We start from the raw sequence: 19,291 nt of genomic DNA on the forward strand, positions 1-19,291 counted from the left end.
AAAGTGCATAAATTTAACTTTCATTTCAGTACCGTGCTATACTACATGCTTAATAGCAGTTTCTACATCATCATTGATGATTCCATCTTCTGGTACATCTTCTATGAATTTTGTAACTCTTTTCATAGGTATGGCAGTATTACTACGTAAATATCTGAATATTCTTTCAGTTTCAATAGAAGCTTGGGACATGACGTTCGACGTTAATGTATGTGTTACAACGTAATTGTACATTTTAAAAAGATATGTATGTTACATTCAACGTGGCATCAGACCACGAAGCATTTGTGTATCGCCTACCTTTATTACTGTTACCGGTGATATAAGTTTAGCCTTAAAGAGAATTTCTTCTGGCGAGAACTTGAGAATAGAAGATAGAATACGGAGCACCTCGATACCATCAAAATCTGTAATTTCACCTTGAGTTTCTGTTATATGATACAACGCTTCATCCATCTTTGATGCACACAATGTAAGAAGTAGCGACATAGGTGATACTGGCATATTATCATACATAAGTCTTACGTATATACAGAAACATATAAAATCCATTCTTGATTCTGGATCTTCTGGTACTATTGACGCAGGTATAGATAATGCCGCTACGTTCATGATAATACATACTACACGGCGCATAATAGCATCACTGTGGTATTGCGGTTGTTTCTCCACATCAACTATACCATTAGTAGCTAATGTTAATGAACAGTTAGTCTTACATGAAATATGTCCCACTCTGATGTAGTCACTGCCGCTGATGTTCTTGAATACTCCCATATTGAGACTATCTTTCTCTAGTTCAACATCATAGCATATAGCCATTCTAGATCCAGCAATGACTTCAGCAATATCAGGATGCATAGACTTAGTATATCCTGTAAGAGAACCATCGGGTAGAATACCACAACAACCTGTTAAGCATGAGTATATTTGTTGTATCAGAGTACTCTTCCCGGAACCACCCGGACCACATAACATAACAGACTTTGGTCTAGACACTGGGTCAACAAGGCAATTACCAACGTGCCATAGAATGGTCATCAGATCACGCATATCAGGAAACAGTCTGGACACATAGTGTACAATATCACCTAGACCAGGAAACTGATACACTTCAGGAATTGCTATAGTATCAACAGGCATGATACATACAGCTGCTACTGCTACATCAATCTTTGATGATATCTTGTCTAGTAGAGGTCTACATGGTTCAAATTTGACTATACCACTCTCTCTATCTAGCTCCAGTTCTAGACGCAATGTACCAATACATACACTAGTAGGAATAGGTTTACCTACTCTAGCGTTACAACGTTTAACGATGTACTTCAAAAATGCACGAATAGCTTTTTCGTAGTTTACAGTAGCATTGGTAATTCCTACTAGGCTATTGATACGAGACATAGCTTCAGATGAACCGAGATTACTCCAACAATTTGATGTATCTACGAATACATACTCACCTCCATAGATTCTACATACAAGTCCAGGTTTGTTCAACCATTTGTCTATATCATCGAATCTTTCCCTACCTTTAGTTTCTACCAGTGGTTTGTCCCATGAACCATCTACTCTCCATCGTAATTTACCAGACATGTCAGATGAAGTATTGTAAGCGTTACAACCTTGTTGTAGCTGCTTTCTTACTCTTTCAAGTACCTTACCAAGTAGATTCTCTCCCCACGAATTCATATGTTTCTGGGCACTATGTGCTTCATATCCTATACCCCATAATCTGTCATATGGACTAGCTTCAACAAGTCTAGTTGAACCAGTCTTAATTAGCATTTCATACAAGTTGCTGTTCTGTTCAAACTTTAGTATATTACCATCATGTACTATCTGTTCACAGTGTTTTCTCCATATATCCATCTTGAAGTTAGCTACACGTCTTCCCATTGTTCGATGTACTGATGGATGTGCATCGTATGTCCGTATTACTTCAGTCATAATGTTACTGTCACCGAAAAGTTTAGCTTTATGATACATCATGTATTGTTCTGATGTTCTGAATTTGTTGTCTCCATCCTGGAACGGTGCATGCATCCAGTTGCTAAGATAACCATAGTTATCCTGTGGTTTCCAGAAATAGATATATTCATCATTGTCCATAGTATGTGTATGTAAATTTTACAACTACGTTGTATAGCTTACTAACATTATGGTATCTACATACTGCTACGTTTGTGATCAACACATTACTTTAGGCTGTGAGCGCCTGATTTTTATGAAATGTTATAGCTGTATTGATACTTGTCTGTCTTCACAACAGATATATGATAATATAACTACTATCATTATAGAGAATAAGAATAATATATGTTTTAAAGATTTTGAAATAATTACAGTATATAAACACAGCAATATGAACAAGAATGTAACTGATTTAATTAAGAAACCTACGAGAACTATATTAAAGACAATGGTACGCGACATCCTTACAGTAGGTGATACAAATATTTACTCCAGATATTAATTACTTAAATGTACCAACTTCATGCATGCTATTGTTTGTATCACACCAGATTAAAGGGTTCATGGAAATATTTGATGTTCGAGAGCAGGTAATTATAGCAATCTTAAAATAATTACTGGCAACTCCATTACACTTACGGTTATATTCATTTATATGTAGCTGACATGCCTCCCTTCGCTTTGTAGTCTCTGAATCAGTAGGTGTTATGTCGATACGTGTACGTCTAGCAAGAAATTTCGTGTATTCAGGTTTAAATTCAAGTAGTGTTTTACACTTATAGTTCGTACGTTCTTTATTACCATACGTACCATTACCATTATATAGATTAGATACCATCTTGGCAATATCAAATCCCTCGTATATCATTGGAAATGGTTCTGGGTACCCTGTTCTGAGCAGCAATGCATTAGAGTCGAAGTTGGAACGGTAAACTTCAAATACAAATGTAGGAATGTTACTAGATGTATTCATATTTTCTAAAACTGTTTCGATACATCTAGCAATTATACTAACATCACGATGTATATCCATCATATATACAGCTAATATTTTTTAGATGTATGTGTGGCGACTACGTCGCTTATAATACTCTACACCCAACATGACTTTTAAGATTGCTCACGATACAAGCTATGTTGATTCACGCCATGCGTATCTTGGTTATATAGACATCAGAAACTTCAGACTAAACTGTATTGAAGTATGTGATACCGTCGCTGGAAGAGTGTTTGAAGCTAAGATCACAGTAGAAGATACACACAATATATATTATATAGTATCCAAGTATTTGAAATGTAGTCATATGACAGATAATACTATGGGAATTAATACATGGTTTCCATGTACACAATACGTACCTAACGCCGATGGTGTTGTAGTTCACAGTAATGGAGATGAGACTAGAGTAAAGAATCTTAAGTATGGTGAACGTGTTGCTGGTTATGCTACCATAAGAGTTTTTAATCCTCGGAAGTTTGGTCATTATAAGAACGATGTTAATATCAGTGGTATCACTATAGTCGAGACGCATATTAGATACGAATATCTTAGTGATGTCGTAGTTCCGCAAGATAATGATATTGACATGTAACAGCATTTATATATGTTTTTAAAAATGTGCATTTAAACGAAAACTGACTTTAGCTGCTTTATCAATTCAGCATTTCTTTTCTGAAGAATTTCGATAGATTGATACAGAATATCAATTGGTGGTATTTGACCAGTAGATTCTATACTCATATAAATATCTGTGCCTCTGTCAAGTAAATCTACTACTGACACTGGACTAAATTTATGATGTATTTTTCCTGAACCTTGTTTACAGTACATGTCGATATCAATGCTTTGACCTTTCTTGAGTTTCACTATTAAAATATCAGTATTTATAACGTACAAACTCTGGTCTGATGCGGTTATATCTTTAGAATATACAGATATTTCATTCTCATCAGTACAAGCAGCCTTAAGACTTAGCTTAACATCATTATCATTTAGTTCGTTCACTGCACTGTACTTAAGTGGCAACAATGCTAAGCGTGCAGATAATGGTTCACTGTTCATATAAGACGTGTTTTTGTTTACTATGGTATGTTCTATGGCATAGGTTGGTACTTCTGATATTATTAACCTTCTGAGAAGGTTTGCATGTGATACATCTATGCCCTTGATGGATACAGAGATAGTATCTTCAGTTTTTTCCAATATACTGACATCCATTTCAACTCGTATTTTAAAGCAACATAGTTGCTTTATATACATCTACAGATACAAATATGTCTACCGAATGCCATGAGTACTACAGTGATATATTCACAAGATGTGGCAAACATTATCTGACATTGGATAACATAACGAATGGTGATGCAAGTTACATGGATAAACTCTTTTTAGTTAAGATGTTACATGCATTTTCAAATATGCACTTAAACAGCACTAGCGTAAATGAAGCAAAGATAGCGTTTAACATACGTATTCCTAGACATGCTATAAGATTCTGGTGTGATGGAACTGTACAATTGGGTCAGAACTATTGGAATGATAGCGGAGCAACTCAAGATGAGGTCAATCGTATAGTTATGTCAGTATTATACAGTTGGATGATAGGAAAATACTCATCGTATGAGGATAAAAAAGATATTAACAATGTACTAGAAATATGCAACGAATTGAACAGTTCTTCAAAGGAAGGTATCGATATGGTACCTAAGGTAATGGAAATGATGTTGCATAAAGTTTTGAATACTATCGTACACTAATGATATTATCATTTTTTTAAAAATCTACATACATAACACCATCTAAACATAAAATTCCACGTGCAACGCTACTGCTTATAATCGTAGCTTCAATTGTAATAGATAACAGTTCGCTCCATTCGTTAATTTTAATTTTGTTGTTAGGAGTACCTATATGCATATTAATCATATGAATAGTAACACAATCTTTATGTTGAGGATTATTATGTATAGGTCGGTAGCGATAGAATTTCATTATACCAATCTCCATATTGATATGATCTATTTTGATAGTACCTCGTACAGTAGGAACACCACCACATAATTTTGTTACCTCTCGTTCCAATGTGCAGGTTGTCTGGTTGAACCAGTAATATTCCTTATCTAGCTTAAAATATAAAGCAACATGGTTGCAGTACATACAGTAGAACTCAACATGAATCGACTAAATAAAGATTGTATCCTGCATATCTCGGAGTGGTGTGATGTAATAACAGCAGATAATCTTAGGAAAGCTCTAGGAGAGAAGGGAGATATAATCTATCTTAGATTGAAACCACGAAACATACTGTCAGGTATAGTATATAACGTAGATGAGCTTCTCTCATACATGAGAACATATGATATTATCCTAGGAGGAGAGAAAGCTCTAGAATATTTCAGATCATACACATACACAAATCCGACAAAATGGAGGTTCTACTGTAATAAATATACCATCGAATTTAAGGCATATCTGGAAGCTAATGGACATGTCTTTAAAGAAATTACTGATATGCAAGATACGGTATATATTGGAGACCGTGTAATAATAATATACAGGCCTGATGTCTCTAATATAGAGACTGTGCTTCTGCATCATATGTCAGCAAACCAGTGTTTTATGACTGCAGACTATATACTTCATATGAACTGGTCATTAACAGACAGATCTTATTATATAGCTTATAAGCTCGGTGATTTGATGCATAGACCATGTGGAGCATGTCGTGTCAAATACTATGTATATAACATAGCAAGTGAAGAAACTCAGAATAGTCTAGATATTATTACTCAACGTATAAGAGAACTCCGTCTACCATATAAATCTGATGATGAATATTATGTAGCATATTGTAATATGATCAGTGATCTTAATAAGAGACTCATACGTGGTTTGCTTTATTATGTACAACCAGTCACTGAACGTGAAGTGTATTGTTATATAAATGAACATCACACATGTAACGTTGTGTTTCCTATGGAAAGTTATACTACAGATCTGGATGAATATTACTATTATCATGCTGAATTTAACGTCACTAAAGCTGATTCGTCACTTCAATATATGAGTGGATACGCAACGTGGCTTATGAGAAATCGATGTATCGATGATGAGTATACAACGATGGTCAATTTCACCGGAATAAAACAGAAGCGTCCACAGATCACTTGGAAGGAGATATGTCACACTGATGGTAGTATGTGTACATATGAATGTGTAGTTTAGACATCTGTAATGTTTTAAAACTAATTAAATGGTACCCTACAAACGTTAATAAGAAATGGTATCTTGGCATCAATACCACCATTAGTAGCTGCTGTTCTAGCAAGGTTGTCTGCAGCGTCGTTATTAACATCCTTAGAGTGTCCTCTGACGTGAATGAATTCTGTAGCACCACCTTTCTTTTTTCGTGTTTCGATCAGGTCAACTATATAACTGATAATTTCAGGCCACTCAACTGGATCACCTGATGATTTTCTCCACTTGTTTCTTTTCCACTTGGGACTGTATTTAACTATACAATCTATAGAATATCTAGAATCAGTGTGTATAGTTAAAGATTGGCTACCCAAATTGGTACACAACGTATATAAGATAGCACACAGCTCCGCTCGATTATTAGTATACCGTCCTATTGGTAATCGTGAGGATACGTTTCGTGAATCTGCAATACCGTAAAATATTCCTATACCACATATAGCATCATCTCTTCCGTTATTTAGGCAGCTTCCATCAGTCCATACATGTAGTTCAGACATAATTTTATGTGCATATTTTTATAATTCAATGTAAGGTGTTGCAACCTTAAGTTGCGCGATACATACATTATATACAACATAACACGACCGCTATTTTTTAAAATATTGTCGTATAATCGATGAACATAAGCAGAAAAATCATACTTACTACGGATTAGAGCCACGGGACAACCATTGCTATTCATATATGAACCTGCAGTTATAATATTTATATGTAACATCCTGTAACTATCAATACACTAAATTTTATATAATTTAATATACCGTAATGTTATGCATCAAAGTTATGTATTCATATCAATAGTGTTGATAGTATCTATCAACTTCCGAACATTTATTTTGTTCTGTTTCAATAACAATGTATCGTTAAGTACAGTGTACTTCATTTTGTCAAAATATTTAGAGTGGCATTTATTATGTATATCATAGTTGTGTCTACATTGGTTATACATTCTAAAGAACACACTAATATCTAAAGCATCTTCATCATCATTATTGCTCGAATCACTGGTCACGCTAGAACTTCGGCGTAAGATATCCGGATTAACAATATTGACGTGATTATTGATAATACAAATTCTTATATTAAAGTGTATGGTATGATCCTCTGTAATATTTATATTCTCCATATAATCGATCAGTTGATGAGTTACATCGTAAATAATATCAGTCTTTTGTAGTGTTGCTATACCAGCAATCCAGATATTAGGTGTAATAATAATAGACTTGCATTTACTGCAGGTATCCATAATGACTATAGTAATATTAAGCAACGCAAGTTGCTATAACTTTTAAAAGTGCGGTTATAGCAAATATCTCTCTCTCTCTCTCTTTCTATAGAGTTCTGACTAGATCAACGCATCGTTGGAATGCACCATCTCCATGGTCATGATCGTATGCACCATATTGAAAATGTTTAAGTACATCAGGACCGATGTCGCATTTAATAGATCGACCCTGAACATAGTCTACATTCCAATCACAACTCTTAGCATGTGCAACAGCTTCATTACTGTCAAAAATTGGATTAGTTAGATTACCTGGAAGACTAAAAGGTATAGCTTTATACCATAAAACTACTAAAAGTTTACCCTTATCAATACCAGTAATATCAATAGAAGTCATTATATAATGAAGTATACAATGCAACGTTAGTTGCGTTGTTTTTAAAAAAGTATCATTCCATCTAAGAGTGACTTAGTATAACTCTAGTTCGTTTAACACAACGAGCGAATGCTCCATTACCGTTAATATTATCATAGCCACAATACTGATGATATTGAAGAATATTAGTGGAGATATCACAATCGATATGTCTGTTTTGAATGCGTTCTATCTTCCAATTGTTGTTCTCACCAGTTTGAATAGCATCATTACAGTTAAGACCTATAATAGAGCCAGTTTCAGTAGTATCAATACGTTTCGTGTGCAGACATAACACGGTAAGAAGCGAACCTTTATCAACATCAGTAATATCAATAGTAGTCATCTCGAATATAGTATACTACACAACTTTTGTTGTATCTTTTAAAACATTTAATGATTTCCAATCATTAAATTGCACTGGTAATTATAAAAAATGAACGAATTTATGTATAGATTTAATACAATACAGGATTCGTAAATTCATACCTATCATCTTCGTAGTAAATACCACTGTATTTATCTTTGTCAACTGTATAGTATTTACAATAAAAATCAAGACATTGTTCGAATTTGTTAGTGCCATACAACCTATTAAAATCTGATGGTTCTACTGTATCTTCAGAAATATCAATACACAGATATTTCGATAATACATACCCTAGATTCCATCTATGTTCCTGTGCTTGAGCGAGAGCTGTTTCTCTGTTAAATTCTAGTATAATATCTTGACATTCATAAAAGGTTCTTCTATATTCATCTAATGTGGCAGTATGTCATAGAATTTCTAGAAGATCAGCTTTATTAACACCAGCGATGTTAATTGTAGACATTATGTTTAGTATGTATTGCAACGTTAGTTGCTGTAATTTTTAAATATATATATTTCTATCGTTAAATAGCAACTACCTAAAGTTATTTCATTTAACGAAGCTTATTAACGCATCGCTCAAAGGCACCATCACCATTCTCACGGTCATATCCTCTGTAGCGAAAATGTTCAAGAACATCATCTTCAATATTACATTTCATAATTTTACCATCGAGATAATCGAAATGCCAGTTATATTTAATACCATCAGCTACAGCTTTATCCTTGTTAAATTTAGATCCAGTACCATCAGAGAATCCAACTGTCTTCGAGTTAGTCCAAAGAACCTCCAGAAGGTCCCCTTTGTTAATACCAGTAATGTCGATAGAAGCCATCGTTTATTTATAGTAAAAATTGCAACGTCAGTTGCATCTTATGTTTTAAATATATTTATATCTTTAATTACCATACCGCATCTTCATATGCACAGACATCACAAGGAAATTCACAATCTCCCATTTCATGAAGGTCTCTACCGTGGTGGGAAATCCATGGTGCATAATCATAGAAATCATAGTCGTCACGATCGCTTTCATAGTGGTAGTTATCATCGTATTCTGTACCATCAGTTACATTGACACCATCGTAAAAAGGTAGGTATGTCAACAGATAAAGATTAGAGTACTTTCCGGTATAAAAGTCATCCTCGGTGTCAGCGTCATAATCATCTAGACCAGCGTCTAACTCTCCGTGAAATATCTGTAACTCACGTTCATATTTATCTTCAAAGAACTGACCTCTAAGACAATCACAGAACACATCTTCATCCAGATATCCCCAGTCGTTGCATACCGTACAGTCAAATGGAGCCATAGCTGTATTATATATTGTATATAGTAAGTTGCACAACGGAGTTGTGATTATTACCACATTGTTAAGTATGTCTGCAGATGAGTTCAATGATATAATGTCTACCACAGTGTCAGCCGCACTTACAGATGTTGTATATAAATACGAAATGACGCGTTATGGTAAGGGTACCTCATTTTGATGTAGGTATATATATGCACTATAGTTGTCACTATGATTCATTGAATATACATCTAACATATCTAGACGCACTAGGTGGAATGGTATCTCTAGAGTTTATACTATCAACCAAACGAGAGGTAGACGATATTCTAGAAGGCACATTACTTGCTAAGTTCAATGGTTATACCCTGTCTAATGCTATGTGTAATTGGAAACATGAGGATAGTGATATGTTTACTGCACGTGAATATCTGAATCCTAACGGAATTTTGATCTGGAATGATCCTGATGTTAACTATTCAGTACGTTATGTTATAGACGGTACAAAGAATAATTCATATAGATAATATATGTTTTTAAGATATTATGTGGACTCCCAGTAACTATGTATATCAATTGAACAATCGAGTAGCGTTGGATCATTCATTAGCTTTACAGTAGCAACTATAACCTTGGATCTATACATTCTATTAGGATCATACGATGAAAGTTCAGGTTCAGCAAGTGATATGTATAACTTACCAATATACCATGTAATTGGAGTACATACTATACACGACACTATGTCAGACATGGGAATGAACCTTGAGAACTTGCCTTTCAATAACCTTACAGTATTACGTGAGTGATCATATGAACACAATATATCATTAACGTACGATGAATCTGGTGTTACCTTAGAATTAGACACAACTATCCTGGCGCCGAATATACCAGAGTAGTACATAGGATTAGGGTTTACATACATGGTATTAGTCTGATATACATGAGAGTTGTTATACTCGTCGATATCGTCCGCTGTCTGTACGTTAACGGAATCTATACAATCATGTATGTGCACATTTCTATTTCGTAGTGTACTGTCCGTTAACCCTTCTACGTTGTCCCCCGTAAGGATAGAGGTGAATGACCTTGTCTCGTCAGTACAAACTTCGTTGATAGGATTCATAAACATTTTCTTATCTAATGCTCTAAGTCTGTAGCACGCGTGGTTACATAGGCTACGTATTTCTGAAGGCTTAAGACACAGGAATATCATCTTCCTAACTTGAGGTATCATAATGATCGATAGCAACTTGTTACTCATTTTGCTAATAGCGTATTCTTTTACAACTGCGTTGTACTATTCTTTTAAAAATCACTGAGCTTCTATTTGAGATCATTTCAGATCTATTACTAATAAATTCCACTGTATATCGCTCTCGATGCTTCTTATAATACTGGCAGTTTCATTCCATAGAATACCGAAATTGTTGGAGTTTATCTTAGGTAACCTAATCTCAGGTATGTTCTCGAAAGAGTATTTAATTTGACTCATCATACTAATCATAGCTGTCTTAGTATGTATCAAGATATTCTCCTTAGAGTCTTTGTTTCTACCGTATCTGTAACTTGTAAACAGACATGCTACGTAATGCTTGGGTCCTTTAGTTTCACATGGTGGTATTAGCAAGCATCTACCTAGCGGTTCTTTACTGTCGCAGTACTTTTTGTATACCAGATATGCTTTGGGATATCTACGTCTGAACTCGTACGCAATTCCAGCACCCCAGTTACCCATACAGTTACAAGCATGGATCAATACTGTTCCGTCTGGTGCATCAAAGATATTTCCTTTACTCTCTGTAAGCGTCACTTCTGCAGTTACACTTTCAGTATGTACTTCCTCCTCTTTCATATCTTCATCATCTGAACTCGCAAAACCTACATGAGTTTTCATCGTGGTAATCTAGCAACGTGTTGGTAGCAACCAGCGTTGCATTGTTTTTTTAATATTTTGTTACAGAAGCTATTACGATGGTGTTGTAACATAACACATATCACATCTGTCCATTGTTAATATATCCTTACATACATCGTCAGTAAGATCGATGCTTGATCTTAACTTGTCAGTATTAGGTATGTGTTCCATTTTAACAAAAAACAGGTAATGTAATATCTGTAACATAGTCACACATCTTATCCTGTACTAGTTTGTACCGCAACAGAGTTGCGACATATCACGTATAGATTGTAAGATATAAAAATATGACTACTAATACTGATGTGTTAACATATAAGCTCCTAGAGCTTATGCTAGAAAATGAAAGTACCTACGACGAATTAGTCGATGTATCGAAAGGTAGCAAAAGTGAAATTTCAAATAAGACCATATCGATATTGAAGACCTATGGTATTGTAGTATCTACCAAAAATATTAATATAATATTAGATTTAGTCAGAAAAAGTGCTACATTTTAGAGCAAACCGTTGTGTTGTACTAGATACTATACTGACAAGATGGAGACTGGATCTGCATCTGCTTACGTAGAGATACTGGATTGTCCTAATATACCATATACTGTAACAATATATTATTTAGACAAAAAAGATGATGGTACGTATGTTAGATCAGATGAATGGTAGTACATGGAGAAAGATTATATGTTGACCATATCAGCTGAAGGTGATGAAACTTATATACCATTTCATAAGTTAACTGATATAAAGTTCAAGGTCAATGAACGTTTTGAGTATATGTACTTGAAAGAAATACTCTGATTGTATGTGATGGATATTTTAAAATATAGTATCATAATAGAGCAACAGTGTTACAAGCAACACTACACTGATCTTTCGAAATGTCTCGTAGGAATCTTGAGCAATCCTACAATCATTTATCATACAAGAAACACAAGCTAGTAGTTCTAGGTGCACCTAATGAACACACATTTACTATCAACATCAAAATGGATGCTTCTATACCTATGCAATCCATAGTTGGTGCGTTGCGTAGCACCTATGATGAATGCGAAGGTACTAAAATAATAGTACCTGCAGGTAGGTTTACTATCTACTGCGATGGTTCTCACAACACACCCTTCCTTACTATGTTAAAGGAGGATGAGGAGCGTATGATGCCTGGTGCGCAGGTGCTTAGAATTCAAATCATCTCTATCATAAATACAGCGTTGAATATCAAAGAAGAACAATGCCGAGACTCTGTTACAGGTAGACAACCTAAGTACTCGAAGACCGTGCGTTCACACTTAGAGCTAATGAAGAAGGAAATGACATCTGGTATGTTCTACATGTATTTGTCTAATCTGATAGAATTTTTCTTTCAACTTAATGGAGAGTAGCGATGTTTTTAATAAATCATATAATAGTAATGTCTAATGTTTTTTTAAAATTTTAAAAGATGTCTGTTCTACTTAGTATCGTTCACGTACTTGTCTAGAAGTATCCTAGCATCTTGCAATCGACATCTTGTAAGCGTATCGATGAGTTCCGTCTTAACTGCATTTAAACGTGTCGATGTTGTGTTATGTGTCTCCCATACTTGCAATATAAAAATAACCGTTGGCATACATACATAGCTGTAGTTTACATGCATACCGATAAGGTCATCACCTACATACATCATTCCATCACAACGAAGTTTAATCTTCCATATACAATCATTCACATCGGAATCATATACGAGCGTAACGCTGCCTTCGCTTATGTCAGTATTTTTGGTTACTAAAGCATGAAGTACGAGAGCTAGATAATGTTCACTGAGCTTTTCTATACTACCCATAGTTACGTAGCTCTGTTTACAGCTACATATTTCAGTGAAACGCTTGCACTCAACCGTGGGGACACCCATTGTAAGTGTAGTATAAATGAGCAGCGATGCTGCCCATTACTATGTTAATATATACTATAGTTTTAAAGAATATAGTCCTTCACCTAGCGAACCTTAGCTTCTTATATATTGTTCAATGGTATCAAGAAGTCTACTGTCATACTTAACATTCAGTATTCGAAAGTCTTGAATCCTGGACTAGGAATCGCATCTACAACACACACATTATCCACCAAATCATGAAGTTCTTTCTCTGTATGAGTAAGCTGAAGTTTTATCGCTCGAACATCGCGTTTCCTAAAGAATTTGAGTGTATAGTTTGGACTCTTGTTAAGCAACAGACTGAACTCTTTAAACATGTTATAACGTATGAAGATAGAGTTTACGTGCATCAAATTATTGGAATGAATACTCGACCCCGGATCTACGTAAGCATCCCTCCCAGGGTTCTCATTGAATATAATGTTGATGTGACCCATGCCACATACAGTGTAATCGTCCATGAGTCTATCTTTACCCTTATGTTCTTTCATGATAATATCAATAAGATCATGAGTTGCCCTACGTATAGGTTCAGTATCATCTCCGGGCACATGCATTTTGATCCACTCATCAGGTGAGATAGTAACGTTGATACACTTATAGCACTGAGACATATTTGGTTATAGTATGACTGTGCAGCAGTGCTGCCCATTGTTGTATCGATACGTATCGTAATTTTAAAAAATGTAGGGAACGTAGCTTATTATCTAGCGATTCTCGGTTCTTAGTATACTCCTTGACAGCATTGAGAAGTTTATCTCCACGTTTAACAAATAAATACATTAACTACAACGTCGCCGCTTGTTAGACTTAGAATAAACTACAGTTGTATTGGATTCACCATACTGCTCAGATGAACTAAAGACTACTACGATGTTACCATCTATATCCTTATATCCACTAAGACAAGCATCCTCTGCTGCAGATAGTCTTGTAGTACATATAGCATGCACCATATAATCTGTCACATATTTAGGATCTAATCTACATTGACGTATATAGTCTAAGCTACATGGTCTAGATTTACCATCATCGAGGTAACCGACAGAAACGTAACACACGCACCAACCGCATATATGTGTAATTTCAGTTGCATCATCAGACTTCACACATACAACATCATGATCTCGGTTATTATCACCAGTCTCTTGTACGAGATATTCATCACAGTCATGTATTCTTCCATTGTCGTCTAAACATGCTCTGTACACTACCGTTCTTTCATCGCAAAACACACACTTCAAACTGTCTATTATCTTGTAACACATTCTTGTAATTATAGTAAGATGTACAACGTTAGTTGTATTCAGGTCATGTCATAGCAAAGTTGTTATAACTATTACAACAGAACTCGGGAACTTATCAAACTGTGTGGGAAGACAATGTATATATCGATACCGAATTAGGGTATTTGGAATATTTTTAAAAGCTATACTCTGACGTCTGATGGTATTGTACGTATCTCATTCTTTTTCTTCCTACTTATCTGTTCATACTCCTATTCTCTCTCTTTCATATATATATCCATACTGCTCCGCTTTTCCTTCATATGATCTGATCTTATCGAACTATGTTAATCATCTGTAATGTTGTCACGCGTACTGCAACTTCAGTTGCAGTCGTTACCGTAACAATGTCAGAAGAAGTATCATACCATGAGCTCAGATCACGTGTGCAACACGGTGCTATTATCAAGTGGTGTGGAATGGCACAAGATGGTAATGTCTTAGTAGAACTGATAGAAGATGGAGAAGATCGTCTCGTATCAGTGGATGTAGAAAAGGTATTTAGAAGGTGGCATACGAAAGGTACGCTCCGTAATGGTGAAGCTGTAAATCCATACACTGACGTAGGGTATGTTCCTAGCAACTCAGATTCGTTCGCTGCGCTGAGAAAAGCAACCGTACTTGGTATTAATATGTCTGGTGATTGTGAAATTGGTTGTGCGAAACCATACATCCCTTTAGACGGTTGTACGTGTGGTTATGATATAGAGCTTGACCTAAGAGGTGAGGAACGAGGTGGATTTCCATTACCTTCTGTACCTATGCTATCTTTAGCTGTATGGTGTTCATGTGGTTTTAGATACTTCATTACCACAATGGATCTTAACATAGATAACTGCTATATAGCTAAGAGTCAACAAGCTATAGTATCACGATTCATAGATGTAATCAATAATCATAAGCCTTTATGGCTTGTAGGATGGAATTGTTATTCTTTTGATAATACATGTTTAGTATATCATGGTAGCATGTCAGCAAGAAGGAAGTTCAGAAAAGTAAAGATCGGTAGTGCTAGCGCAGTGGATTATGGATATATATTTGATGTACCTGGTGTGTATAATGTAGATCCATTTGGTTATATGCAGCGCAGTGCAGGGTACTCAAAGAAATACACGGATCTTAGTTTATATGGTGTCGCATTGCGTGTAGGTACTGCACTGAAGACTGATATGCCCGATCTTTATACTGTCTCTGATCCTCAAGAAATTATGGATTATAACATGAATGATTCTGCTATTGCAGCAGAAATATGGATGAAAACTGGTCTCATTACAGAAATTCCAAGTCTTGCTGTTTGTTCGTGTTCTCATGTATATGATTGCATCAGACATATGACTAGTGTTACAGCAAGATGTCCGTACACCACAGAAGCGTTGAAATTACACAAGACTATAGATTGGTCTCCATGTGAACCTATGTCTGAATATGTGGGTGGTAAAGTTTTCGAACCTATTAGAGGTTTGCATCGCGATGTTGTTGTATGTGACTACTCATCGATGTATCCTACTATAATGATAGGTGCTAACATATCGCCCGAATCCATTGAAGTACTGGAAGCTGATAGTCATGCTGTAGGTGATGTATGGTTTCCATCAGATAGGGTATGTGTCAGGTTGGATGAGTGCGTGACTAGCTTTTCGTTATCTGAGAACAGTACTCTGCGTAATATTCTAGTAAAGTATGTTAGACTTCGCAACGAGAACAGAAAGAAAAATCCTGTATATGCTGGTACACTCAAGGTAGTTGCCAACAGTGTATATGGTTCTCTTGGATACGAAAATTCACCTATGTACAGTCCGCTATGCTCAAGTAGCGTAACTGCTATAGGCAGATGGTGTCTTGAGGTTGCCAACATCACATTTGAAAGGAATGGTCTGAAGGTCATCTACGGTGATACAGATTCATGTTTTGTATCAGCAACGAGTACTACGTACAAGGATTTTGGTGGTAATGTAACTAAACATGCGCAAGTCTGTATAGATAAATTCAAGGCGTACTTTAATAGCACACCGCTACGTGACATGAATATGTCCATTGAGAGTTATCATGAGAAAGTGTTACTACTAGAAAAGAAGAAATATTGTACTACTACAGATGAAGGTAGAGTTTCATATAAGGGAATGTCTATTGTACGTCGTGACACTTTAGGTATATGTAAGAAAGCATGTGCAACGATATCTAACGCGGTATTATATTCTTCTACATTGTATGAAGCTAATGAGTTGATAGCGTCATTTATTAACAATACTATAACTGATATTATCAATGACAAGCTCACCGCAGATGATGTTTCCAAGGTAGCTAAGCGTAATCAGAAGCGTAGCTATGTATATAAAGGAAAAGATGGCGAAGAGAAATCTACCGCTGTAGATATGTCATTTAATATAGTTACTGACTACGATGAACAATATGTACTTTCGATGCTAAAAAATGAGATTTTAAGGATAACTGTACCTTGTGGTCTTGGTACGGTACATGACATTCTAGAAAGATCATCAATATTTGCATAATATTTACTACTTGAGTTTCAGATTATTAAAATTTGCCATCAGCATCGCTGCAGTAGATGTGTTTGGTTCTTCAAAACCTCCGTCAAGACTAGGTAGCTTAGTATAATCAGTTGCTAGAAGCGTTTCTATCCATCCTAATTCACGTGACATCATACCTCTCCGTGTGGTTATAGGATCAGGATGTGACTCTGGTCTATATGTAAAAACTTGTACTATATCCGTAAGCTCAATGCTGGAAATTTGGATAGAATAGTAATTGCATATAGTCTTAATACCTTTAGTACATACCTCTATAATATCATTACCACATCTCTTTACACCAGCTAGTACAACCGGATTATAAGCAACGGATATGTGTTTCATAGAATTATACGGTATAGTATCTGGTACTACAAGTACGTTAATATACTGATCTGTATTGTATTTCCACTTGCACGTACCGAGGTTCATTGTTGCTATATCGTCGAAGTCGTTCCTATACTGTACAAACGTGAATGATGATGTAGGACTAGTATTAACATTTCGATTGCATCCGAGTATTATGTCAGATATGAAATCATGAGATATAGAATCGTGTGTCTCTGCTCTGTGTGCATCTAGTGCTGCTTGTTGTGCAACTGCACACAATTGTGCTACAGCTCTAACTGTTGGTGTACCAGTATCCTTCGCGTTGTCATCTAGCAACAGCCTAGTACCTGTACGTGAGGCTACATACAAACCACCACCATCCTTTCTGAAGAAACACGATGCAGCAATCTTGGCTACACGCGTCATATCACCTAGACTACCCTGTGACAATTGTTGACGTCTAACATCTTCGGTACCACGTATAGACTCAGATACAAACGATTCTTCTGTTGTATTGTCATTAAATCTCTTAAACATACCATCGATATGCTGTTTCTTGTTTCTTGAAAATTCACCTAAATACAAGTTATATCCGCCTTCCTTGAGCTGATTAGCGCTGAGTGTAGTATACTGTAGAAACTCTGCTCTACCGGAATTATGAAACATCTTATTGTTGCTCCCGGAACTTGTGTAATCGCTGTACTTTATATCTTCATTGAGTTCCCTAAAAACATTTCTGCCTTTTTCAAACTTATCAAGAGCAAGTACTTCCCATGAACTACACTCCTCTACAGAATCGGTACTGTAAACTGGATATACCTGCACCTCATCACCATCGAAGTCACCGTGGAATACTGAGAATGTCTCTGGATGTATGCCTATGCAATCCTTGTTCCAAAACCGTATTCGTAGTGGTTGTGTATTACCTAAATGTAGCGATGGAGGACGTACTACTATAGCCCAGTCTCCTTCTTGGAGTGTACTTTCGACGTACGTGCTCGACATAGTATCACCATTGTAGACTTTCTTGCATATTTTCATTCTGGATGCTAGATTTTCGGACAACGCTATGTACTCGCGACCGAATTCCCATTGTGGTGTAGCGATTAATCTGCAACTACCAGATACTGGCGTGGCCATTATGCAACGCATAGTACCCTTCTTAGTATAGTTAGTACTCCTGAGCTTCTCTTCATAGCTCTTGGTATCACCAGCAAATGCGAATTTAGCTGCAGCATAATACTCCGTAGCTATTTCCATGGTTCTCATAGACATGGACTGAGGTGGTAAAATAACCCCTGATGGAGTTTTACACATATGACCGAAACATTGTTTATGTTCATGACAACCAGATTCGTAATGTCCTAAGTCTGTAACACTATATGTACGGAACTGCTCGCATGGTTTAAATTTGCTAAATTTGAGTGCATCTATAGTATATACGCCGTCTATAGGTGCATTACCATAAACGCTTCGTTGTAAAACTTGAGGCTCCATCGTCGCTACAGTAGAGTATATTGTAGCAACTACGTTGCTAAGATTACATGTGATCTTTCAATATCCAATATGGAGTTTATGGAATTATGCAAACGTATTGATAAAAATATGTCATTGCATTACAGTATCAAATAAGCGTTAGAATGGGAAGAAAATCATCTAGACATGATAGGAGAAACATTCGGAGAGAAGAATCCAACCCAAATAAAGCAGGGGAACCTAGGGAAGATTATCTCCAAAAAAGCAGAGGAGAGAGCAAGACGTCGCTATGAACATAGAT

Source organism: Penicillium antarcticum, assembly GCF_028974205.1.
Source record: "Penicillium antarcticum strain IBT 31339 chromosome Unknown utg000014c_segment0_segment0, whole genome shotgun sequence".
NCBI classification, from domain to species: Eukaryota; Fungi; Ascomycota; class Eurotiomycetes; order Eurotiales; family Aspergillaceae; genus Penicillium; species Penicillium antarcticum.